This window comes from Microcebus murinus, chromosome X (assembly GCF_040939455.1).
Source record: "Microcebus murinus isolate Inina chromosome X, M.murinus_Inina_mat1.0, whole genome shotgun sequence".
Taxonomy (NCBI): Eukaryota; Metazoa; Chordata; class Mammalia; order Primates; family Cheirogaleidae; genus Microcebus; species Microcebus murinus.
In genome coordinates this window covers 57,883,898-57,909,380 of record NC_134136.1, presented here as the reverse complement: position 1 = coordinate 57,909,380, position 25,483 = coordinate 57,883,898, and the positions used below count along the sequence as shown (strand labels likewise).

General features: G+C 37.3%; 1 long non-coding RNA gene across 14 annotated transcripts in view; it reads left to right on the top strand.

The window, feature by feature from the left end:
* Positions 1-25,483, top strand: part of LOC105871432 (uncharacterized) — a 175,555-nt gene that overhangs the window by 109,815 nt on the left and 40,257 nt on the right. For 13 of the 14 annotated variants that reach the window (XR_012915978.1, XR_012915980.1, XR_012915982.1 and 10 more), the window contains 3 exons: positions 5,987-6,081; positions 12,453-12,533; positions 16,249-18,719. This is a non-coding gene — a long non-coding RNA (uncharacterized LOC105871432). The remainder of the gene's footprint in view (positions 1-5,986; positions 6,082-12,452; positions 12,534-16,248; positions 18,720-25,483) is intronic. The other variant, XR_012915974.1, reaches the window with a different exon arrangement.

Sequence of the window (25,483 nt, the reverse complement as noted above, 5' to 3'; positions counted from 1 at the left end):
TCTTTTGAGTTATTCTGGGAGCTCTGGGTACAGGATTAAGGCTGGTATAACAAAGGCGATGTCCAGGTATCAGAGATTGTTATTGAGGGGAACAATGGCGTACAGGAACAGGAAGTTGTTGGGTGGGGCTATGGTGGAGGAAACCTTCCAGAGCCCAGGTCAGGACTTGTGGCCCCTCATCTCCTGTCCATGTCCCTCAGAGGATGGTACAGGCCAGTTCACCTTGTTCTGCAGCCATAGAGTTTGGGCTTGTTGTGGTAGCAGTATCGCAATGCACAAGACAGTTTATTTAGAGATGATAGAACGGCACAAGTGCTTGTTGGGGGATTTCGTACACAACAGTCAGGACCTCTTTTCCTTGCCAAAGCAGAACAAATGGAGAAGCATTGGCAGCTGCCCTACTAAGCCAAGAAGAGCCATATCATGTGCTGGGGAGCAAAGGCAGGCCCAAAGGAGGCAAAAAAATATGAGGAAGGCCAGAAGGGATTCTCTGGGCCAAAAGGCAGCAAAGACAGTGACTTGCATCTGCTTTCTCCTGCCTAAGGGAAAGACTCTATTCCCATCTCAGTTCTCTTCGTGAGTTTGGAGGAGGAGCGTGAGGGGTTCTTATCTCTCAGTTGTTCTCCCAGAGGATGCTGACGTCTTTGAAGCCTAGCAGTGCTCCTCATACTTAATACTTGTACTCCTCTATCACTACTATATAAGAGTTCCATGTGAAGATATCTAGTAAGCTTGACAGGATGGCCTTTGTTTTGGTGGCGAATACTCTCAAATCTTTGCTTCTTATTCCTAACTTGGGGAAGAATGTCTAGGATTATGTGAGATTGGCTGCAAAATTGATAACTGTTCTGGTGCCCCTCTTCTACTGTTCTCACTTTGTCAGCATTTGTCCTCTTAGAGTAGTCCAAGATGATTTAGTCTTGTGCTTAGATGTGAGCTTCCTGTGACAGAAAATGTTTAACAATTGGTTTCTGTTGTATTGAAACCAAAGGCAGAATGAGTAAAGGAATTAAATACCCAATTCACAAAAGAATTATTCCAACTGTTTATTAAAGAAATGTGAAAAAACTCAAATTTACCAGCGTTTAAGCATTAATTTCAACAAATGTTGTGCTTATGGAAACACTAGTTTATAAATACATGTACTAGTATTAACACATACTTATATCTATACATGCAGACTGGTTATATATGTTTATATATAAAGGAATGTTATTCTAGTGCACTTCTGTAATATATGATCACCACCTGAACTCTGCTTATGCAGGTGCAGTTATATATAACACTTGCCAGTAAATGTCTAGCAAATATTACAAGGACCATGGCGTTTGTGGGGAAATTGGCTCCTCTGGTGTCCTTGCCTTGGTCTAGCTGGTCTTGAGGATGTTACTCTGGTTGAGATGAGCCCAGGAGTGTTTGGAGACACTGGAGAAATCATGTCTCAATGGTCTCAGTAATCTATGAAGGTTTATGATGACCTCTGACCTCTTCTGGCTACTTCAGCTATGCAGGTGACAAAGATAAACCTTGTATCAGACGAGTTAAATTGCCTGTTGTGCAGTAATAGTTTAACTTGACCATATGCTAGATTAGGGAAACCGGAGGTATGAAGACAGTGTACCATATGTTGAGTTAGATCTTTGGGTGAAAAAGAGGCAGCCCTAGGCCTGGAATTTCTCATGCTCCAGGATGTTGTATTCACACACATTTTGATTTTCATTAAGAGATTGCATCTCTCCAGGTAGTGGATGGAAGCACAAAGTAATATGGATGGAAGCACAAAGTAATAGCACCTTATTAAGTTCCAGGAATTCAAGCATGGCACCAGGACCATTCACAAGATATTGTATCTATTGCTAACGCTAAATACTGTTCAAACTATGACACTCATCTCAGATCAAAAGCTGTTTGAAAATGAAAAGTTAAAAGGAAAACTACCCAGCCAGAAATGTGGCAAATGGCTAAGTCACCTCTGTTTATCATCAGAGTGTCTCAAATTCACCAGTACTGAAGTGAATTGCAATTCAGTAAGTTCTTCCATAATGCCTCTCACTCTTTATCATCACCTTGAGGAAGTCACTTGAGAATGAAGTCATTGAGATAACTGTTTGTGTAATGATTTGTAGAATTGGACAAGTTTCTACCAGTCGAGAAGTATTGTTAATTGGTTCACTGTTTCAAAGGTCCATTGGTCTACATCAGTTAGAATTTGACATGTCATACCCTTTGTCCAGAGACTGCCTTCCCAAAGTGATCAAACAGCTACATGTCCACAGGAAAGTAGAGAGGTGGGGCTAAAGGGGATCATTGAAATTTATTTTTCAGGGGTAAGGGTGGGAGGAAGAAAAGGGGCCATTTTACAGATTCCATTCAGGTATGGTAGGTAGTTTTTTTAAGTCTTTGACAAGGTTGAAATCGATTCTGTAAGTCTTTATTAAGGGAACTGTCTACACCCTTGATTTAGGGAGTAAAATGCAAAATGTTGTAACTTTGGGATTAAACCATTCTAGTTGGCCAATACCAAAAAATATAAATGAAAAATAATTTCTGACTGTATTTCTTACATACATGGTTAATTCATGTTGAAACATAAAAATATGAATTCAAAAAATGAATAGGCACAAAGGAATGATCTGGAAATTTCCCGACTTTGCAATTAATAGTGTTTAACTTTCTAGAGTGATGTTTCCAATGGCTTGCCTTCAAGTTTTACTAATACTTGTCTGAAGTCTTCCAATGTTGAAAATGAGAAAAGCTTACATTTGAAATTTTAAAAAGATCAAGAAACAAACATCCTCCCAATATATAATTGAGAAAATAACATATTTCAAGGTGTATTTTTCTTTAAAACATGTGCATTTCTATATACATGCAAGATATAAAGGTTGTACTTTAAATTTTTATGCTACTAGAATGGTATTTCCAATTCTCCTTAACAGAAAATCCAGCTTTCTTAAATGTATTGAATGACATGACAAGGCTTATGTTGCTTAGGACCTGAGAAAACTGATAGAAAGAAGCAACTCAAGTTAAAAGGATATTTTACATGTTTCATGTAAGTGAAAATTCATACCACTAAATCCTGACAACCTGTCCACATATGCCCACACATAGACAAGTAAATAGTAAATATAAAAGAGCAGAATGCAAAGGATCGAACATCAGTTAACTATCTATTAAACTTCTTAAGATTATCATTACTTTACTTCTCTATATTTGCTCCATTTAGTGATTCTTTTCCAGATATATGTTATTTTTATGATTTGCATAAGATTAGAAGAATGCTATGAAATTTAATCATACAAAACTATGACATTCCCCATGTATAGTTAATGCTATTAGGAAGTGCCCATTGTCCAATATTGAGTCAAGAATTCAGGGCATCAAAGTCCATGTATAGTGTGACCACCATGGATCTGAAGAAGAGAAATGGAAATGTTTACTCTGTGTGTGCTTTAGCATTGTGCTCTGGAATATGGAGAATATGTTGATGAGACGTAGGTTAATCTATTTTTTTCTTTTCTTTTTTCTTCTTAGACAGAGTCTCTCACTTTGTTGGGCAGGCTAGAGTGCCATGGCTTCAGCTTAGCTCACAGCAACTTCAAATTGCTGGGCTCAAGGAGTCCTTTTGCCTCAGCCTCCTGGGTAGCTGGGAATATAGGCATGTACTAGCATGCCCAGCTAACTTTTTTTTCTAAATATTGTTAGTTTGTCTTGCTAAGTTGTTTCTAGTTTTTTAGTAGAGAGGGCTTCTCGCTCTTGCTACTGCTCAGGTTGGTTTTGTCTCCTGCCTTGGCCTCCCAGAGTGCTAGAATTACAGGTCTGAGCCACCTCACCCTTCCTAGGCTAAATCTATTTAGCTAAATAGCATCAGTTAGTATGAATAGTTTTATATCACTTTTATTATATTTTAACCAATGTATTCATTAAGCTATTAATATCGGACTGGTGGGGAAAGTGGAATTTGAGATAAAATGTTTCCATTTGTTTTTGATACATTGTGTATTCTTGATAGATTATTCAAGAAGCTGATAATATATTTGTAATTTGAGAAACAACCAAGAACAAATAGGTTTGGAAGAAATTATTTGTGAAAACTAGATCTGTTGGCTGTTTGAGACCTACTATATTTATATCTCTAATTGATCACAGAAAAGGGGTGGATTGAAGTCGCCCATGATTTTTTAAAACCCTTGTGTGCTTGACTGAGTATCACTTGTGAACTCAGTGTACTTCTTTATACATGGCTAATGTGTCTGGTTATTTTGTAAACAGGTATACTTTAATTCTGAGAAACGTAAAAATATACAGAGAGGCAACATGAAAAATATTCCATATTCTAAGGACTAGTTAATGATTTTTTCAGAGACCTCAAAGTATAATGTGAGGAAAGCAAGTCTGAACACTTGAGGTAAAAGGTAACTGGGACTTTATGTTAAAAATATGTACAGATAGGGAAGATAATACGAATATATAGGCCGGGCGTGGTGGCTCACGCCTATAATCCTAGTACTCTGGGAGGCCGAGGCGGGTGGATATCTCCAGGTGAGGAGTTGGAAACCAGCCTGAGCAAGAGCGAGATCCCGTTTCTACAATAAATACTAGACGTTAATTGGCCAAATAATATATGTAGAAAAAATTAGCCCGCGTGATCGTGCATTCTTGTAGTCCCAGCTACTCAGGAGGCTGAGGCAGTAGGATCGCTTGAGCTCAGGAGTTTGAGGTTGCTGTGAGCTAGGGAGACGCCATGGCACTCACTGTAGCCTGGGCAAGAAAGCTAGACTCTGTCTCAAAAAAAAAACAAAGAAGAATTTATATATTGCAAAGAATTTTACAAGTTATTTCTTCTAGTTTTGATTGAGATTTTCATTTTTGTCTTTATTGCTTTTTAAATTGTGAAATTCAATACATTTTAATTATATATTTAATAAATTTTAGGAATTAAAATTCTTAAAATGTGAAAAGGTTGGCAACATTAAGTGTTACTTTTGTGATTACTTGGAAGAGAAACTCCTTTCTAGAATACAGTAGAGAGAAAATTCCAACTATGGAAAATATATGTTGATATGGGAGCATGCAATTTACAAAAGGTTGTACAGCAGACTTTGTTTAAAAGTACACCCAGTATGGGTCAAAATGTAATTAAAGTGAAATAAATGTGCACGTACACGTGTATATAATGTATTGTATATTAAATATAGTAGATCAAAATATATAATAAATGGGGCAATAAAAAGCATTTTTCATGATTTAGTGAAAATGAACACTTAAAAATTTTGTATAATATAGTCAAATTGCCCAAAAATCAGGAATGTCAATTTCTTATGCAAACTATAATGTACAAACATCCAATTTTAATATTTATAATTTTATATATTAAATGTAATATAAATCCATTGTTGTATATGGACATAAACATGACATTTTGTGTGGATTGAAAGGAATGGAAGGATGTAATCCAAAATGTTATCAGTGGTGTTAATAGTTTTTATGACAGTGCTTTACTCTTTGGCAGTGGGTGGTTATTTCCAAAGACTTGGCAAACATTCTGTCCTAGTTACAAATGAGAAAATGGTTTTGAGGCTTATTTCTTAAGAGATAAATGATAATACAAACCCTCTCTCCAACCACCCCACCAAATACCCAGTAGTCATAAGAAGCAATTGAAGGTCCTTTTATGACATGAGAAAATGCTTGTCTTTTTAAGGTAAATGAAATAACTCTTGAGTATCCTCTGTTTGGAATTACACATCCTGCCATGTAGCGCACTGTATGACATGTATAGTGATGAGAACCCTCTGAGTGTTCTCTTAAGACTCTAGCCATGGCTGCCAACAATTCAACACTTATGGCCTAGGTCTTTATGCAGAAAATAGGGAATTCATTGGGAACCTGGGAGGTGAATGAGCCAGGCAAGGATATGTGGATTGGTTTTTAGTGATGTCCTCCAAGCCTTGAGTTTTCAGCATTTTCTTTTTTTGTTTAGGCCTAGATTCTTGAGACTTCCACCCCAAAAGCAGACAACTTGATAACCTGGATCAATGCTGGAAATGTAATGCTAAATGAACAAGAACAAAACTGGTAAGGCAAGGCCTTTTGGAAATTTAACTTTTTTTTTTTTTTTTGAGACAGTCTCCCTTTGTTGCCCAGGCTAGAGTGAGTACCATGGCATCAGCCTAGCTCACAGCAACCTCAAACTCCTGGGCTCAAGCAATCCTCCTGCCTCAGCCTCCGAGTAGCTGAGACTACAGGCATGCACCACCATGCCCGGCTGATTTTTTCTATATACATTAGCTGGCCAATTAATTTGTTTCTATTTATAGTAGAGACAGGGTCTCACTCTTGCTCAGGCTGGTTTCGAACTCCTGACCTGGAGCAATCCGCCCGCCTCGGCCTCCCAGAGTGCTAGGATTACAGGCCTGAGCCACCGCGCGGGGCCGGAAATTTAATTTTTAAATAAAGAATAGGCCTGATAAGATTGGTGGAATTAGGGGTCAGTTAAGTTTTAGATGGAAACCAAGGGCAAAAGTGCAGTAGCCTGATCAGATTTCCTGAAGCTGGGCAAAATGAAAGGCAACCATATTTCCTGGCACTTGCATGACTTGATGGCGTTTTTTCATGCAGAATGGGCGGGAGAGGAGGGCCTAGAGCAAGGCACTTGCTATTATATATGGAGCACTACTGCCATCGTGCGGAAATTGTTTTCAAACAATGTATGCCATATTGCTTCATTCCTGTCAGGACTTTCAGTTTAGATTGGTTTGTTCAGTGGAGAGGCTGAGTAGACCCTGGCCTGGAAGTGGGCCTCTCTAGCTTCTCTTGAGTAATTACGGGAGCTCTGGGTACAGGATTAATGCTGGTATAACAAAGGTGATGTCCAGGTATCAGCCATTGTTATTGAGGGGAACAATGGAGTACAAGTACAGGAAGTTGATGTTGGGTGGGGATTTGGTTGAGGACACCTCCCAGAGCCCAGGGCAGGACCTGTGGCCCCTCCTCACCTGTCCAAGTACCTCAGAGGATGGTACAGCCAGTTCACCTTGTTCTGGAGCAATAGAATTCCGTCTTCTTGTGGTAGCAGCATCACAGTGCACAAGACCGGTTATTTGGAGGTGATAGAACAGCACATGTGCTTTCTGGGGGATTTTGTACACAACAAAAGTCTGGAACACTTTCTTGAGGAAGAAGAACAAATGGAGAAGCATTGGTGGCCACCCAAGTAAGCAAAGAAAAGCCCTACCATTTACTGGTGGAGCAGAGGCAGGCACAAAGGAGGCAAACAATATGAGGAAGGCCAGAAGGGACTTTCTGGGTCCAAAGGCGGTAAAGAGAGCGACTTGCATCTGCTTTCTCCTACCTAAGGCAAAGACTCTATTCCAGTCTCAGTTCTCTTGGTGAGGTTGGAGGAGGAGGGTGAGGGGTGCTTATCTCTCAGTTGTTCTCTCAGAGGATGCTGAGGTCCTTGAAGACTAGCAGTGCTCCTCATACTTAACAATTGTTCTCCTCTGTAACTGATGTATAAGAGTTCTAGGTGAAGATACTTAGTACGCCTGACATGATGGCCATTGTTTTGGTGTCGAATATTCTCAAATCTGTGCTTCTTGTTCTTAACTTTGGGAAGAATATCTAGGATTACTTGAGATTCGCTGCCAAACTGAGAAACATTCTGGTGGCCCTCTTCTACTGTGCTCACACTGTCAGCATTAGACCTCTTAGTAGTAGTGGAAGATGATTTAGTCTTGTGCTTAGATGTGAGCTTCCTGTGACAGAAATTGTTTAACAATTGGTTTCTGTTGTATTGAAACCAAAGGCAGGATGAGTAAAGGAATTTAATACCCAATTTACCAAAGAAGAATTCCAACTGTTTATTACATACACATAAAATAATTCAAATTTTCTAGTGTTTAAGCATTAATTGTCAAGAAACCTTGTGCTTATGGATACACTAATTTATAAATACATGTACCAATATTTGCACATACTTATATCTGTGCATGCAGACTGGTCATATGTATTTATATATAAAGGAATGTTGTCTAGTGCACCTCTGTTATATATGATCACCACCTGAACTCGGCTTACCCAGGTGGACTTATAAATCTTGCCAATAAGTGTCTAGCAAATATAACAAGGATCATTGTGTTTCTGGGGAAACTGGCCCTTCTGGTGTCCTTCACTGGGTCTACCTGTCATTGAGGATGTTACTGGTTGAGATCAGCCCAGGACAGTTTGGAGACACTAGAGAAATCATGTCTTAATGGTCTCAGGTAACCTATGAAGATATACGATGACCTCTCACCTCTTCAGGCTACTTCAGCTAAGCAGGTGACAGAGAGAAACCTTGTATCAGATGAGTTAAACTGCTTGTTGTGCAGTAATGATTTAACTTGACCATATCCTAGACTAGGGAATCCAGATGTATGAAGATAGTGCACCACATGTGGAGTTAGAACTTTGGGTGACAAAGAGGTAGCCCTAGTCCTAGAACCTGTGATGCTCGAAAATGTTGTATCACACACATTTTGATTTTCATTAAGAGATTCAATCTGGGAAGGGAGTAGATGGAAGCAAAAAGCAATAGCACCTTACTAAGTCCCATGAATTCAAGCATGGCACCAGGACCACTCACAGGATGCTGTCACTATTGCTAACGCTAAATACTTCCAAAACTATGACACTCATGTCATATCAAAAGGTGTTTCAAAATGAAAAGTTAAAGGTAAAACGACCCAGCCAGAAATGTGCCAAATGAGTAAGTCGCCTCTCTGTATTATCAGAGACTCTCATATTCACCAGTACTGAAGTGAATTGCAATTCAGTAAGTTCTTCCATAATGCCCCTTACTCTTCATCATAACCTTGAGCAATTCCCTTGAGAATGAAGCCATTGATATCACTGTTTTTGTAATGATTTATAGAATGGGAAAGGCTCTTAATAGGTGAGAAGTATTGTTAATTGGTTCACTGTTTCAAAGGTCCGTTGGTCAACATCAGTTAACATTTGACATGTCATACCCTTTGTCCAGAGATTGCCTTTCCAAAGTGATCACACAGCTACACTTCCACAGGATAGTAGAGGCGTGGGGCTAAAGAGTATAATTGAAATTTCTTTTTCAAGGGTGAGGGTGGGAAGAAGAAAAGGGTTGATTTTCCAGATTCTCTTCACCTATAGCAGTTATTCTTTTTGAGGCTTTGGGAAGATTGAAATCCATTCTCCAAGTCCCTATTTGGGGACCCGTGTACACCTTTGCTTTGGAATGAAATGCAAAATGTTGTAACTTTGGGATTAAACCATTCTAGTAGGCTAACACCAAAAAATTGAAATGAAAAATTAAGTCTCACTGTGTCTATCTCTTGTGTACGTGTTTAATTCAAGTTGTACGCATAAAAAATATGGATTCAAAACTGTGAATTGGCACAATGGAATTATCTGGAAAGTTCCAACCTACAGTTAACAGTGTGTAACTTTCTAGAGTGGTGTTTCCAATGGCTTGCCTTCAAGTTTTACTTACACTTGTCTGAAGTCTTGAAATGTTAAAAATTAGAACACCTCACATTTGAAATTTAAAAAAAAACAAAAAATAAACATCTCCGAATATATAATTGAGAAAATAACATATTACAAGATGTATTTTTCTTTAAAACATGTGCATTTCTACATACGTGCAAGATATAAAGATTCTACTTTTAAGTTTTTTGCTACCAGAATGCTATTTCCAAATTCTCCTTAACAGAAAATCTAGCTTTCTGAAACATATTGAATGACATGACAAGGCTTATGTGGTTTAGGACCTGAGAAAACCATGATAGAAAGAAGCAACTCATGTAATAACGATATTTTACTTTTATCCTGTAAGTAAAAATTCATACCACTAAATTCTGACAACCTGTCCATATATTCCCACACATACACAATTAAATAGTAAATATAAAAGAGCAGAATGCAAGAGATTGTACATCAGTGAACTATTAAACTTTCAAGATTATCATTATTTCATTGCTTTGTATTTGCCCCATTTGCTGATTCTTTTACATATATGTTATTCTTATGATTTTATTAATAGTAGAAGAATGCTATGAAATTTAACTCTAAGAAACTATCATGTTTCCCATGTATAGTTAAAGCTATTAGTTAATGCCCACTGTCAAATGTTGAGTCAAGAATTCAGGGCATCAAACTCCATGTATAGTGTAACTAGGATGGATCTAAAGAAGAGAAATGTAAATGTTTATTTTGTATGTGCATTAGCTTTATGCTCTGGAATACGGGGAATATATTAATGAGGTATAGGGTAAATCTATTTTTGTTCTTTTCTTTTTTTATTTGAAACATAGTCTCGCTCTCCTATCCTGGCTAGAGTGCCATGGCGTCAAACTAGCTCAGAGCCTCCTCAAACTTCTGGCCTCAAGCAATCCTTTTGCCACAGCCTCCCTTGTAGGTGTGCCTACAGGCATGCACCTCAATGCCCGGCTAATTTTTTTTTGTATGTATTTTTAATTGTCAACCTAATTTCTTTCTATTTTTTAGTATAGATGGGGTCTTGCTTTTGCTCTGGTTGGTTGGAACTCCTGATCTCGAGCCATCTTCCCACCTTGGCTTCCCAGATGCTAGGATTACAGGCCTGAGCCATTGAGCCCTCCCTAGGTTAAATCTATTTAGTTAAGTAGCATCAGGTATGATGAACAGTGGTATATCACTTTTATAATATTTAAACCAATATATTCATTGATTTGCTCATATTGGACTCCTGGGGAAAGTGGGATTTGAGATAAAGTGTGTCCATTTGTTCTTGATACATTGTGTATTCTTGATATATTTTTGAATAAGCGGGTAATGTCTTTGTAATTTGAGAAACAACACAAAACAAATAGGTGCAGATGAAATTATTGTTGAGATATTGATCTGTTGGCTGTTTTAGATCTATTATGTTTGTATCTCTAATTGATCACAGAAAACAGGTAGATTCAAGACATCCATTTTTTTTTTTAAATTCCTTGTCTGCCTGATTGAGTGTACCTTGTGACCTCAGTGTACTTTTTTTTACATGGCTATTGTGTCTGATTATTTTGTAAACAGGTATGCTTTAATTCTAAGACCTGTAAAAATATATAGAGAGGCAAAATTAAAAAATTGCATATTCTAAGAAGTAGTTAATGATGTTTTTACAGACCTCAAAATATAATGTGAGGAAAGCATGTCTGAACATTGGAGGTAATAGGTAACTGGGACTTTATATTAAAATATATATGCTTAGGGAAGATGTAAGAACGTATGGCAACGAATTTCAAAAGCTATTTCTTCTAATTTTGATTCAGGTATTTATTTTTGGCTTCATGATTTTTTCAAGTGAAATTTAATAAATTTTAATTATCTATTAAATAAAATTTAATAAATTTTAAGTGTTTAAACCCTTGAAATATGAAAAGGTTGCCAACAGCAAGTGTTACTTTTGCAATACTTTGGAAGAGAAACTTCTTTCTTCAATGTAGTATAAAGAAATTTCCAGCTAGGGAAAATATATGTTGATATGGGAGTATGCAATTTACATAAGGTGGTACAGAAGACTTTGTATAAAAGTACACAGTATGAGTCAAAATGTAATTACAGTGAAATAAATGTGCACATACATGTGTATACATTGTATGGTATATTATATATACTATGTATAAAATATATAATAAATGGGGCAGTAAAAAGTATTTTTTATGATTTACTAAAAATGAGCACTTAACAATTTTATATAATGTCAAATTTTACAAAAGTCAGGTGTGAAAATTTCTTATGCAAACTATAATGTACAAACATCCAATTTTAATATTTATAATTTTATATATTAAATTTAATATAAATTTATTGTTGTGTATGGACATAAATATAACATTTTGTGTGTGTTGAAAGGAGTGGAAGGACATAATCCAAAAGGATATCAGTGGTCTTAATAGTTTTTATGACAGTGCTTTACTCTTTCTCAGTGCATGGTTATTTCCAAATCCTGGGAAACATTCTGTCTTAGTTACTAATGAGAAAATGGTTTTGAGGCTTATTTCTTAAGAGATAAATGATAATACAAACCCTCTCCCCAACCACCCCACCAAATACCCAATAGTCAAAGGAAGCAATGCAAGGTCATTTAATGACAGGAGAAAATGCTTGTCTTTTAATGGTAAATGAAATAACAAGACATAACTCTTGAGTATCCTCTCATTGGAATTATATATCCTGCAATGAAGGGCACTGTTTGGCATGTATAGTGGTGAGAACCCTCTGAGTCCTTCTCCTAAGAGTGTAGCCATGGCTGCCAACATTCAACTCTTATGGCCTTGGTTTTTATGCAAAAAATATGGAATTCATTGGGAGCCTGAGAGATGAATGAGCCAGGCAAGGACATGTGGATCCGTATTTAGTAATGTCCTCCAAGCCTTGAGTTTTCAGCATTTTCTTTTTGTGTTCAGGCCTGTTTTCTTGAGACATGCACCACAGAAGCAGACAACTTGATAACCTGGGAAAATTCCGGAAGAACAAGAACAAAACTGGTAAGGCAAGGCCTTTTGGAAATATAATTCTTAAATAAAGAATAGGTCTGATAAGAGTGGTGGATTTAGCGCCCAGTTAAGTTTTAGATGGAAACCAAGGGCAAAAGTGCAGCAGCCTGATGAAGTTGTCTGAAGCTGGGCAAAATGGAAGGCTACCATATTTCCTGGTTCTTCTATGTCTTGATGGCGTTTTTTCAGACAGGATGGGCGGGAGAGGAGGGCCAAGGAGCAGAACTTGTTATCATAGATGGAGCACTACTGCCATCATGCGGAAATAGTTTTCAAACACTGTATGCCCTATTGCTTCATTCCTGCGAGGACTTTTGGTTTAGAATGGTTTGTTCAGCTGAGAGGTTGAGTAGGCCCTGGCCTGTAACTGGGCCTTTCTGGCTTCTCTTGAGTTATTCCAGGAGCTCTGGGTACAAAATTAATGCTGGTATAACAAAGGTGATGTCCAGGTATCCGAGATATTTACTGAGGGGTAGAATGGAGTCCAGGCACAGGAAGTTGTTGCGTGGGGCTTTGGTAGAGGAAACCTCCCAGAGGGCATTGCAGGATATGTGGGCTTGTCTCCTGTCCCTGTTTCTCAAAGGATGGTACAGGTCAGTTCACCTGTTCTGCAGTCATCGAAGTCCAGGTTTCTTGTGGTAGCATCGTCGCAGTGCATAAGACAGGTTTTTTCGAGATGATAGAACAGCACATGTGCTTGCTGGGGGATTTCATACACAACAAAAGTCTGGAACACTTTTCCTTGAGGAAGGAGAACAAATGGAGAAGCATTGGCGGCCGCCCTACTAAGCAAAGAAAAGACATACCGTGTGGTGGGGGAGCAGCGCAGGCACAAAGGGCAAAAAAATATGAGATTCTCTGGGCCAAAAGGCAGAAGGACCGTGACTTGCATCTGCTTTCTCTTGTTTAAGGCAAAGGCTCCATTCCAGTCTCAGTTCTCTTGGAGATTGGAGGAGGACGGTGAGGGGTTCTTATCTCTCAGTTGTTCTCCCAGAGAATGCTGAGGTTTTTGAAGGCTAGCAGTGCTCCTCATACTTTATAAATGTTCTCCTTGTCACCACTATATGAGTTCCATGTGAAGATATCTGGTAAGGCGGAGAAGATGGCAATTGTTTTGGTGCCGAATATTCTCAAATCTGTGCTTCGTGTTCCCAACTTGGGGAAGAATATCTAGGATTATTTGAAATTTGCTGTGAAACTGAGAACCGTTCTAGTGCTCCTCTTCTAATGTCTTCACTCTGTCAGCATTTGTCCTCTTAGAGTAGTCCAAGATGATTTAGTCTTGTGCTTAGAAGTGAGCTTCCTGTGACAATAAATGTTTAACATTTGGATTCTGTTGTATTGAAACCAAAGGCAGGATGAGCAAAGGAATTAAATACATAATTAACAAAAGATGAATTCTTACTGTTTATTAAACAAATGAAAAAGTACTCAAATTTTCTAGTGTTTAAGCATTAATTGTCAAGAAACCTTGTGCTTATGGATACACTAGTTTATAAATACATGTACCAATATTTGCCCATACTTATATCTGTGCTTGCAGACTGGTCATATGTATTTATATATAAAGGAATGTTGTCTAGTGCACCTCTGTTATATATGATCACCACCTGAACTCGGCTTACTCAGGTGGACTTATAAGTCTTGCCAGTAAGTGTCTAGCAAATATAACAAGGATCATTGTGTTTCTCAGGATACTGGCCCTTCTGGTGTCCTTGCCTGGGTGTACCTGTCATTGAGGATGTTAGTGGTTGAGATCAGCCAAGGAGGGTTTGGAGACACTGGACAAATGATGTCTCAATGGTCTCAATTCACCTATGAAGGTATACGATGACCTCTCACCTCTTTAGGCTACTTCAGCTAAGCAGGTGACAGAGAGAAACCTTGTATCAGATGAGTTAAACTGCCTGTTGTGCAGTAATAGTTTAACTTGACCATATGCTAGACTAGGTAAACCAGATGTATGAAGACAGTGCACCACATCTGGAGTTAGACCTTTGGGTTGGAAAGATGTAGTCCAAGTTCTGGAATTTCTCATGCTCCAGAATGTTGTATTCATGCACATTTTGATTTTCATTAAGAGATTGCATCTGGCCAGGGAATGGATGGAAGCACAAAGCAATAGCACCTTACTAAGTCCCAGGAATTCAAGCATGGCACCAGGACCATTCACAAGATACTGTAACTATTGCTAACCCTATATACTGTCCAAACTATGACACTCATTTCAGATCAAAAGCTGTTTAAAAAAGAAAATTTAAAGTGGAAACCACCCAGCCAGATTTGTGGCAAATGGCTGAGTCGCCTCTCTATATTATCAGAGAGTCTCAAATTCACCAGTACTGAAGTCAATTGCAATTCAGTAAGTTCTTCCATCTTGCCCCTCACTCTTCATCATAGCCTTGAGCAAGTCCCTTGAGAATGAAGCCATTGAGATCACTGTTGTTGTAATGATTTATAGAATTGGACAAGCTCCTACCAGTTGAGAAATATTGTTAATTGGTTCACTATTTCAAAGGTCTGTTGGTCAACATCAGTTAACATTTCACATGTAATACCCTTTGTCCAGAGACTGCCTTCCCAAAGTGATCACACAGCTACACTTCCAAAGGAAAGTAGAGAGGTCGGGCTATAGTGGATCATTGAAATTTCTTTTGCAAGAGTGAGGGTGGAAAGAAGAAAAGGTTCCGTTTTATAGATTCCGTTCACCTATAGCAGGTAGTCTTTTTAAGCCTTTGGGAAGATCGAAATCCATTCTCCAAATCTTTATTAGGAGAATTGTCTACACCTTTGATTTAGGGAAGAAAATGTTCCCGACTTTATAATTAATACTGTGTAATTTTCTGGAGTGGTGTTTCCAATCGCTTGCCTTCAAGTTTTACTAATACTTGTCCGACGTCTTGAAATGTTGAGAATGAGAAAAGCTTACATTTGTAATTTAAAATAGATCAAGAAACAAACATCATCCCAATATATAATTGAGAAAATAACATATTTCAAGATGTATTTTTCTTTAAAACATGTGCATTTCTACATACATGCAAGATATAAAGATTCTACTTTAAATTTATATGCTACCAGAATGCTATTTCCAAATTCTCCTTAACAGAATATCCAGCTCTCTGAATCTTAATAAATGACATGAAAAAGCTTATATGGTTTAGGACCTTAGAAAACTATGATAGAAAGAAGCAACTCATGTTACAAGGATATTTTACAATTATCCTGTAAGTAAAAATTCATACCGATAAATCCTAACAACCTGTCCACATATGCCCACACATACACAATTAAATAGTAAATATAAAAGAGCAGAATACAACAGATCGAACATCAGTGAACTATCTATTAAACTTATCAAGATTGTCATTACTTTACTTCTATATATTTGCTCCATTTAGTGATTCTTTTCCATATATATATTATTCTTATGATTTGCTTAAGATTAGAAGAATGCTATGAAATTTAATCATAGAAAACTATGATATTCCCCATGTATAGTTAATCCTATTAGGAAGTGCCCACTGTGCAATATTGAATCAAGAATTCAGGGCATCAAAGTCCATGTATAGTGTGACCACGATGGATCTGAAGAAGAGAAATGGAAATGTTTATTCTGTATGCACGTTACCATTGTCCTTTGCAATATCAGGAATACATTGATGAGATGTAGGCTAAATCTATTTCTTTTCTTTTTTCTTTTAAGACAGAGTCTCCCTCTCTTGTCCTAGCTAGAGTGCCATGGCTTCAGCCTAGCTCACAGGAACCTCAAACTCCTGGGCTCAAACAGACCTTTTGGCTCAGCCTCATGGGTAGCTGGGACTTCAGGTATGTACCACCATGCCTGGCTAACTTTTCTTTCTACATATTTTTACTTTGTCCAGCTAATTTGTTTCTATTTTTTAGTGTACATGGGGTCTCCCTCTTGCTCAGGTTGGTTTCGAACTCTGGCCTTGGCCTCCCAGAGTGCTAGAATTACAGGTCTGAGCCACCTGCACCCTGCCTATGCTAAATCTATTTAGTTAAATATCATCAGTTAGTATAAACAGTTGTATATCACTTATATAATATTTTAACCAATATATTCATTAAGGTGCTAATATTGCAGTCCTGAAAAAGTGCGATTTGAGATAAAGTGTTTCCATTTGTTCTTGATACATTATGTATTCTTGATAGATTTTTCAAGAAGCTGATAATATATTTGTAATTTGAGAAATAACCCAGAAAAAATAGTACAGAAGAAATTATTGTTCAAAACTTGATCTGTTGGCTGTTTGAGACCTAATATGTTTATATCTCTAATTGATCACAGGAAGAGGTCGATTGAAGTCACCCATGTTCTTTAAAAATCCTTTTCTGCTTGATTGAGTGTATGTATCTTGTGACCTCAGTGTACAAGGTAACTGGGACTTAATATTAAAATATATATGGATAGGGAAGATATCAGAACGTATGGCTAAGAACTTTAAAAACTATTTCTTCTAGTTTTGATTGAGATATTTATTTTTGGCTCTATGATTTTTTCAATTGTGAAATTTTATTTTAATTTAAATTAATTTAAAATTTAAATTAAAATTTAAATTTAATTGCAATTATTTATTAAATAAAATTTACTAAATTTTAAGTGTTTAAAGTCTTAAAATGTGAAAAGGTTACCAACAGCAAGTGTTACCTTTGTAATTCTTTAGAAGAGAAACTTATTTCTAGAATGTAGTATAAAGAAATTTCCAGGCCGGGCGCTGTGGCTCACGCCTGTAATCCTAGCTCTTGGGAGGCCGAGGCGGGCGGATTGCTCAAGGTCAGGAGTTCAAAACCAGCCTGAGCAAGAGCGAGACCCCGTCTCTACTATAAAAATAGAAAGAAATTAATTGGCCAACTGATATATATATAAAAAATTAGCCGGGCATGGTGACGCATGCCTGTAGTCCCAGCTACTCGGGAGGCTGAGGCAGAAGGATCACTCAAGCCCAGGAGTTTGAGGTTGCTGTGAGCTAGGCTGACGCCACGGCACTCACTCTAGCCTGGACAACAAAGCGAGACTCTGTCTCAAAAAAAAAAAAAAAAAAAGAAATTTCCAGCTAGGGAAAATATATGTTGATATGGGAGCATGCAATTTACATAAAGTGGTACAGAAGACTTTGTATACAATGACACTGTGTATGAGTTAAAATGTTATTAATGTGAAATAAATGTGCACATACATGTGTATACAATGTGTAGTATATTAAATATACTAGATGGAAAATATATAATAAATGGGTGAATAAAAAGCATTTTTTATGATTTAGTGAAAATGAACACTTAACAATTTAATATAATATTATAAAATTGCCCAAAAATCAGGCGTGACAATTTCTTATGCATACTATAATGTACACACATGCAATTTTAATATTTATAATTTTATATATTAAATTTAATATAAATATATTGTTGCGTATGGACACACATACAACATTTTGCCTGTATTGAAAGGAGTGGAAGGACGTAATCCAAAAGGTTATCAGTGGTCTTTTATTTATTATTTTTTTTTTGAGGGGGACAATGCAATGAGTGGGTATCAGTAGTCTTAATAGTTTTTATGATAGTGCTTTACTCTTTATCATTCCATGAGTATTTCCAAATCCTTGGCAAGCATTCTGTGTTAGTAAGCAGAAAATGGTTTTTAGGCATATCTCTGCAGAGATAAATGATAACACAAACCCTCTCCCAACCACCCCACCAAATACCCAATAGTCATAGGAACCAATCAAAGGTCATTTAATGACAGGAGAAAATGCTTGTCTTTTAATGGTGACTGAAATAACAAGACATAACTCTTGAGTATCCTCTGATTGGAATTCTATATCCTGCCATGTAGGGCACTGTATGGCATATATAGTGATGAGATCCCTCTGGGTGCGTCTCTTAACACTCTAACCATGGCTGCCAGCATTCAACACTTATGGCCTAGGTCTTTATGCAGAAAATATGGAATTCATTGGGAGCCTGAGAGATGGAAGAGCCATGCAAGGACATGACTATTGGTATTTAGTGATGTCTTCCAAGCCTTGAGTTTTTACTATTTTATATTTCTGTTTCGGCCTGGATTCTTTAGACTTGCCTGGCAGAAGCAGACAACTTGATAACCTGGGAAAATGCTGGAAGTGTAATGCTGAATGAACAAGAACAAAACTGGTAAGGCAAGGCCTTTTGGAAATTTAATTCTTAAATGAAGAATAGGCCTGATAAGAGTGGTGGATTTAAGGCTCAGTTAAGTTTTAGATGGAAACCAAAGGCAAAGTTCAGCAGCCTGAATAAGTTTCCTGAAGCTGGGCAAAATGGAAGGCTACTATATTTCCTGGCACTTCTATGTCTTCAAGTCGTTTTTTCAGACAGGAAGGGCGGGAGAAGAGGGCCTAGGGATCAGTACTTGTTATCATAGATAGAGCACTACTGCCATCGTGCGGAAATAGTTTTCAAACACTGTATGCCATATCGCTTTATTCCCTTGAGGGATTTCGGTTTCGAAGGGTGGTTCAGTGGAAAGGCCAAGTTGGCCCTTGCCTGGAACTGGGCCTCTCTGGCTTCTCTTGAATTATTCCAGGAGCTCTGGGTACAGGATTAATGCTGGTATGACAAAGGCGATGTCCATGTATCAGAGATTGTTATTGAGTGGTAGAATGGAGTTAAGTCCCAGGAAGTTATTGGGTGGGGCTTTGGTTGAGGAAACCTCCCAGAGCCCAGGGCAGGACTTGTGGCCCCTGTTTCCTGTCCCTCCCCCCAAAGAATGGTACAGGCCAGTTTATCTTTTTCTATAGCCATAGACTTTAGGTTTCTTGTGGTAGCAGCGTCACAGTGCACAAGATAGGTTATTTTGATGTGATAGAACAGCACATGTGTTTGTTGCGGGATTTTGTACACAAAACAGTCTGGAACACTTTTCCTTGAGGAAGGAGAACAAATGGAGAAGCATTGGTGGCCACCCTCCTAAGCAAAGAGAAGCCATATCATGTGCTGGTGTAACAGAGGCAGGCACAAATGAGGCAAAAAAAATTGACAAAAGAACAATTCCTACTGTTTATTAAACAAATGAAAAAGTACTCAAATTTATTAGTGTTTAAGCATTAATTGTCAACAAACCTTGTGTTTATGTATACACTACTTTATAAATACATGTACCAATAATTGCACATACTTATTATATCTGTGCATGCATACTGGTTATATATGTATTTATATATAAATGAAAGTTATTTTAATGCACTTCTGTAATATATGATCACCACCTGAACTCTGCTTACCCAGGTGTAGGTATGACACTAGCCAGTAAGTGTCTAGCAAATATTGCAAGAACCATGGGTTTTCTGGGTAAATTGGCTCTTCTGGTGTCCTTGCCTCTATCTAGCTGTCCTTGAGGATGTTACTGGTTTAGATCAGCCCAGGAGGGTTTGGAGACACTGGAGAAGTCATGTCTCCATAGTTTCAAGTAACATATGAAGGTATATGATGACCTCTGACCTCTTCAGGCTAAACGTGTGACAGAGAGAAACCTTGTATCAGACGAGTTAAACTGCTTGTTGTGCAGTAATAGTTTAACTTGACCATATGCTAAACTAGGGAAACCGGAGGTATGAACATAGTGCACCATATCTGGAGTTAGAACTTTGGGTGACACGGAGGTAGCCCTAGCCCTGGTACTTCTCATGCTCCAGAATGCTGTATTCACACACATTTTGATTTTCATTAACACATTGCATCTATCCAGGGAGTGGATAGAAGCACAAAGCAATAGCATCTTACTAAGTCCCAGGAATTCAAGCATGGCACCAGGAGCATTCACAAGATACTGTAACTATTGCTAACGATAAATACTGCCCCAACTATGACACTCATGTCAGACCAAAAGGTGTTTCTAATTTAAAAATTAAAAGGAAAACCGCCCTGCCAGAAATGTGGCAAATGGCTAAGTTACCTCTGTTTATTATTAGAGTCTCAAATTCACCAGCATTGAAGTGAAATGCAATTCAGAAAGTTCTTCCATAATGCCCCTCACTCTTCATCATAACCTTGAGCAAGTCAGTTGAGAATGAAGCCATTGAGATCACTGTTTGTGTAATGGTTTATAGAATTGGACAAGCTCCTACCAGGTGAGAAGTGTCGTTAATTGGTTCACCTTTTCAAAGGTCAGTTGGTCAACATCAGTTAGAATTTGACATGTCATACCCTTTGTCCAGAGACTGCCTTCCAAAGTGATCACACAGCTATACGTCTGCAGGAAAGTAGAGAGGTGGGGCTAAAGTGGATCATTGAAATTTCTTTTGGAAGGGTGAGGGTGGGAAGAAGAAAAGGGTCCAGTTTCCATATTATGTTCAGCTCTAGCAGGTAGCCTTTTTAAGCCTTTGGGAATACTGAAATCCATTCTCCAAGTCTTTATTAGGGGAACTGTCTACACCTTTGATTTGGAATAAAATGCAAAATGTTGTAACTTTGGGATTAAACCATTCTAGTAGGCTAATACCAAAAAATGGAAATGAAAAAATTAAGTTTCTCTCTATCCCTTGTATACATGGTTAATTCAAATTGTACATATAAAAATATGGATTAATAAAAATGAATTGGCACAAAGGAATTATCTGGAAAGTTCCAGATCTTTCAGTTAACAGTGTATAACTTTCTAGAGTGGTGTTCCCAAAATTGCTTGCCTTCAAGTTTTACTTTTACTTGTCTAAATTCTTGAAATGTTGAAAATGAGAAAAGCTTACATTTGAAATTTTAAAAAGACCAAGAAACAAATATCATCCCAATATATAATTTAGAAAATAACATATTACATGTTGTATTTTTCTTTAAAACATGTGCATTTCTACATACATGCAAGATATAAATATTCTATTTTTAATTTTTATGCTATCAGAATGCTATTTCCAAATTCTCCTTAACAGAAAATCCAGCTTTCTGAAACATATTGAATGACATGAGAAGGCTTATGTTGTTTAGGACCTGAGGAAACTATGATAGAATGAAGCAACTCAAGTTATAAGGATATTTTACATGTATCCTGAAAGTAAAAATTCATACAGCTAAATCCTTACAACCTGTCCACATATGCCCAACACATACACAATCAAATAGTAAATATAAAAGAGCAGAATGCAAAAGATCGAACATCAGGGAACTATCTATTAAACTTTCAAGAGTGTCATTACTTTACTGCTCTGTATTTGCTCCATTTACTGAATCTTTTACACATATATGTTATTCTTATGATTTGATTAATTGTAGAAGATGTTTCCAATGTATACTTATTTCTATTAGAAAGTGCCCACTGTCCAATGTTGAGTCGAGAATTCAGGGCATCAAACTCCATATATAGTGTGACCAGGATGGATCTCAAGAAGAGAAATGGAAATGTATCTTTTGTGTATGCGTTAACATTGTGCTCTGGAATATTGGGAATATATTGAGGAGGTATAGGCTAAATCTATTTTTTTTTCTTTTTTCTTTTTGCGAATCAGTCTCGCTCTGTTGCCTGGGCTAGAGTGCCATGGCGTCCAACCAGCTCAGAGCCTCCTCAAACTTCTGGGCTCAAGCAATCCTTTTGCTTCACCCTCCTGAGTAGGTGGGACTAGAGGCATGCACCACAATGCCTGGCTAATTTTTTTTTTTTTACTTGTCTGGCTAATTTCTTTCTATTTTTTAGTATAGACGGGGTCTTGCTTTTGCTCTGGTTGCTTTCAAACCCCTGACCTCAAGCGATGTGCCCGCAGTGGTCTCCCCAAATGCTAGGATTACAGGCCTGAACCATTGGGCCCTGTCTAGGTTAAATCTATTTAGTTAAATAGCATCAATTATGATGAACAGTTGTATATCACTTTTATAATATTTAAGCCAATATATTCATTGAGCTGCTAATATTGGACTCCTGGGGAAAGTGGGATTTGAGATAAAGTGTTTCCATTTGTTCTTGATACGTTGTGTACTCTTGATAGATTTTTCAAGAAGCTTATATAATATATTTGTAATTTGAGAAACAACCCAGAACAAATGGGTGCAAAAGAAATTATTGGTGAAAAGTTGATCCGTTGGCTGTTTTAGACCTAATATATTTATATTTCTAATTGATCATGGAAAATAGGCGGATTTAAGACACCCATGTTTTTTTAAATTTCCTTGTCTGCTTGATTGAGTGTAGCTTGTGACCTCAGTGCACTTCTTTTTACATGGCTAATGTGTCTGATTATTTTGTAAACAGGTATGCTTTAATTCCTTTTTTCCCCCTTTATCTGCATTTCTTTTATTTATTTATTTATTATTTTTTTATTTCGGCATATCACGGGGGTACAAATTTTAAGGTTTCAATAAATGCCCTTTTCCCCTCTTCCCCCACACGTCTGAGTTTCCAGCATGACCATCCCCCAGATGGTGCACATCTCACTCATTATGTATGTGTATACCCGCCCCCCCCTCCTGCCTCCCACCTGCCCAATACCCTATTACTGTAGTACCTATGTGTCTGCTTAGGTGCTGCTCAGTTAATACCAGTTTGCTGGTGAGTATATGTGGTGCTTGTTTTTCCATTCTTGGGATACTTCACTTAGTAGTATGGGTTCCAGCTCTAACCAGAAAAATATAAGATGTGCTATATCACTGTTGTTTCTTAGAGCTGAATAGTACTCCATGGTATACATATACCACATTTTATTAATCCATTCTTGGATTGATGTATGCTTTAATTCTAATAAATGTAAAAATATATAGAGAGGCAACATTAAAAATATTGCATATTCTAAGAAGTAGTTAATGATATTTTCAAAGACTTCAAATAATATAATTTGATGAAAGCATGTCTGAACAGTTGAGGTACAAGGTAACTGGGACTTTATATTAAAATATATATGGATAGGGAAGATATAGGAACGTATGGCAATTTATTTTAAAAGCTATTTCTTCTAGTTTTTTTTTTTTTTTTTTTGAGACAGAGTCTCGCTTTGTTGCCCAGGCTAGAGTGAGTGCCGTGGCGTCCTAGCTCACAGCAACCTCAAACTCCTGGGCTCGAGTGATCCTTCTGCCTCAGCCTCCCGGGTAGCTGGGACTACAGGCATGCGCCACCATGCCCGGCTAATTTTTTTTATATATATATCAGTTGGCCAATTAATTTCTTTCTATTTTATAGTAGAGACGGGGTCTCGCTCTTGCTCAGGCTGGTTTTGAACTCCTGACCTTGAGCAATCCGCCCGCCTCGGCCTCCCAAGAGCTAGGATTACAGGCGTGAGCCACAGCGCCCGGCCTTTCTTCTAGTTTTGATTCAGATATTTATTTTTGGCTTCCGGATTTTTTCAATTGTGAAATTTTATAAATTTTAATTATTTATTAAATAAAATTTAATAAATTTTAAGTGTTTAAACTCTTAAAATGTGAAAACATTGCCAATAACAAGTATTAACTTTTGTAATTCTTTGGAAGAAAAACTTTTTTCTAGAATATAGCATAAAGAAATTTCCAGCTAGGGAAAATATATGTTGATATGTATATGCAATTTACATAAGTTGGTACAGAAGACTTTGTATACAAGTACACCATGTATGAGTTAAAATGTAATTAAAGTGAAATAAATGTGCACGTACATTCGTATACAATGTGTAGTATATTAAATATACTACATGTAAAATATATAATAAATGGGGCAATAAAAACCATTTTTCATGATTTAGTAAAAATAAACACTTAACAATTTTATATAATATTGTAAAATTGCCCCAAAATCAGGTGTGACAATTTCTTATGCAAACTATAATATACAAACATCCAATTTTAATATTTATAATTTTATATATTAAATTTAATATAAATATATTGTTGTGTATGGACATAAATTCAACATTTTGCGTGTATTGAAAGGAGTTGAAGGATGTAATCCAAAAGGTTTTCAGTGGTCTTAATAGTTTTTATGACAGTGCTTTACTGTTTATCAGTGCATGGTTATTTCCAAATCCTTGGGAAACATTCTGTCTTAGTTACTAATGAGAAAATGGTTTTGAGGCTTATTTCTTAAGAGATAAATGATAATACAAACCCTGTCTCCAACCATCCCACTAAATACTAAATAATCATAGGAAGCAATCAAAGGTCATTTAATTGTAGGATACAAGCTAAGGGCTACCTTGGCTTCTGTACCTTAGCTTTTGTAATTCGCTTGCTTGCTTGCCACTTAGCCTGACTGTCTCCATGACAGGCTTCTACGAAGTAAAAATAAATAAATAAATAAAGAGAATAAACAAGGCCCCAGGTAGGAAACCAGTAAGGCACTACATGATAAGGTAGTGCAAAGTCCCTGGGACCTAGCTAACCAATCAATAAATCAATACATGGCCAGCATGATAAATGCGTGAACAGCTTGAATGGGATGTGTGTGTGCTGGGTGGGCTCCGGATACCACTTATAACCAGTAACCTAAGTTGCACAACAACTAAAAGTATAAAACCTGTGCTAAAATCTTGCCAAGGGTCCTTGTCTAAAGAGACCACTGAGCTGGTGCTCTGGGACCTGGACCCTAGCTCGAGCTAGTTTAAAGAAACCTCCATTTGTGGCTTATGTTAGTGTGAGCTTGTTACTCTGACATTCTGTTCTGGGATGTAGAATTCTTGGACACAACATAATGACATGAGAAAATACTTGTCTTTTAATGGTAAATGAAATAACAAGATATAACTCTTGAGTATCCTCTGATTTGAATTATATATCCTGCCATGTAGGGCACTGTATGGATATATAGTGATGAGAACCCTCTGGGTGCTTCTCTTAAGACTCTAGCCATGGCTTCCACCAATTCAACTCTTATGGCCTAGGTCTTTATGCAGAAAATATGGAATTCATTGGGAGCCTGATAGATGGAAGAGCCAGGCAAGTACATGTGGGTTGGTATTTAGTGATTTCCTCTAAGCCTTGAGTTTTCAAATTTT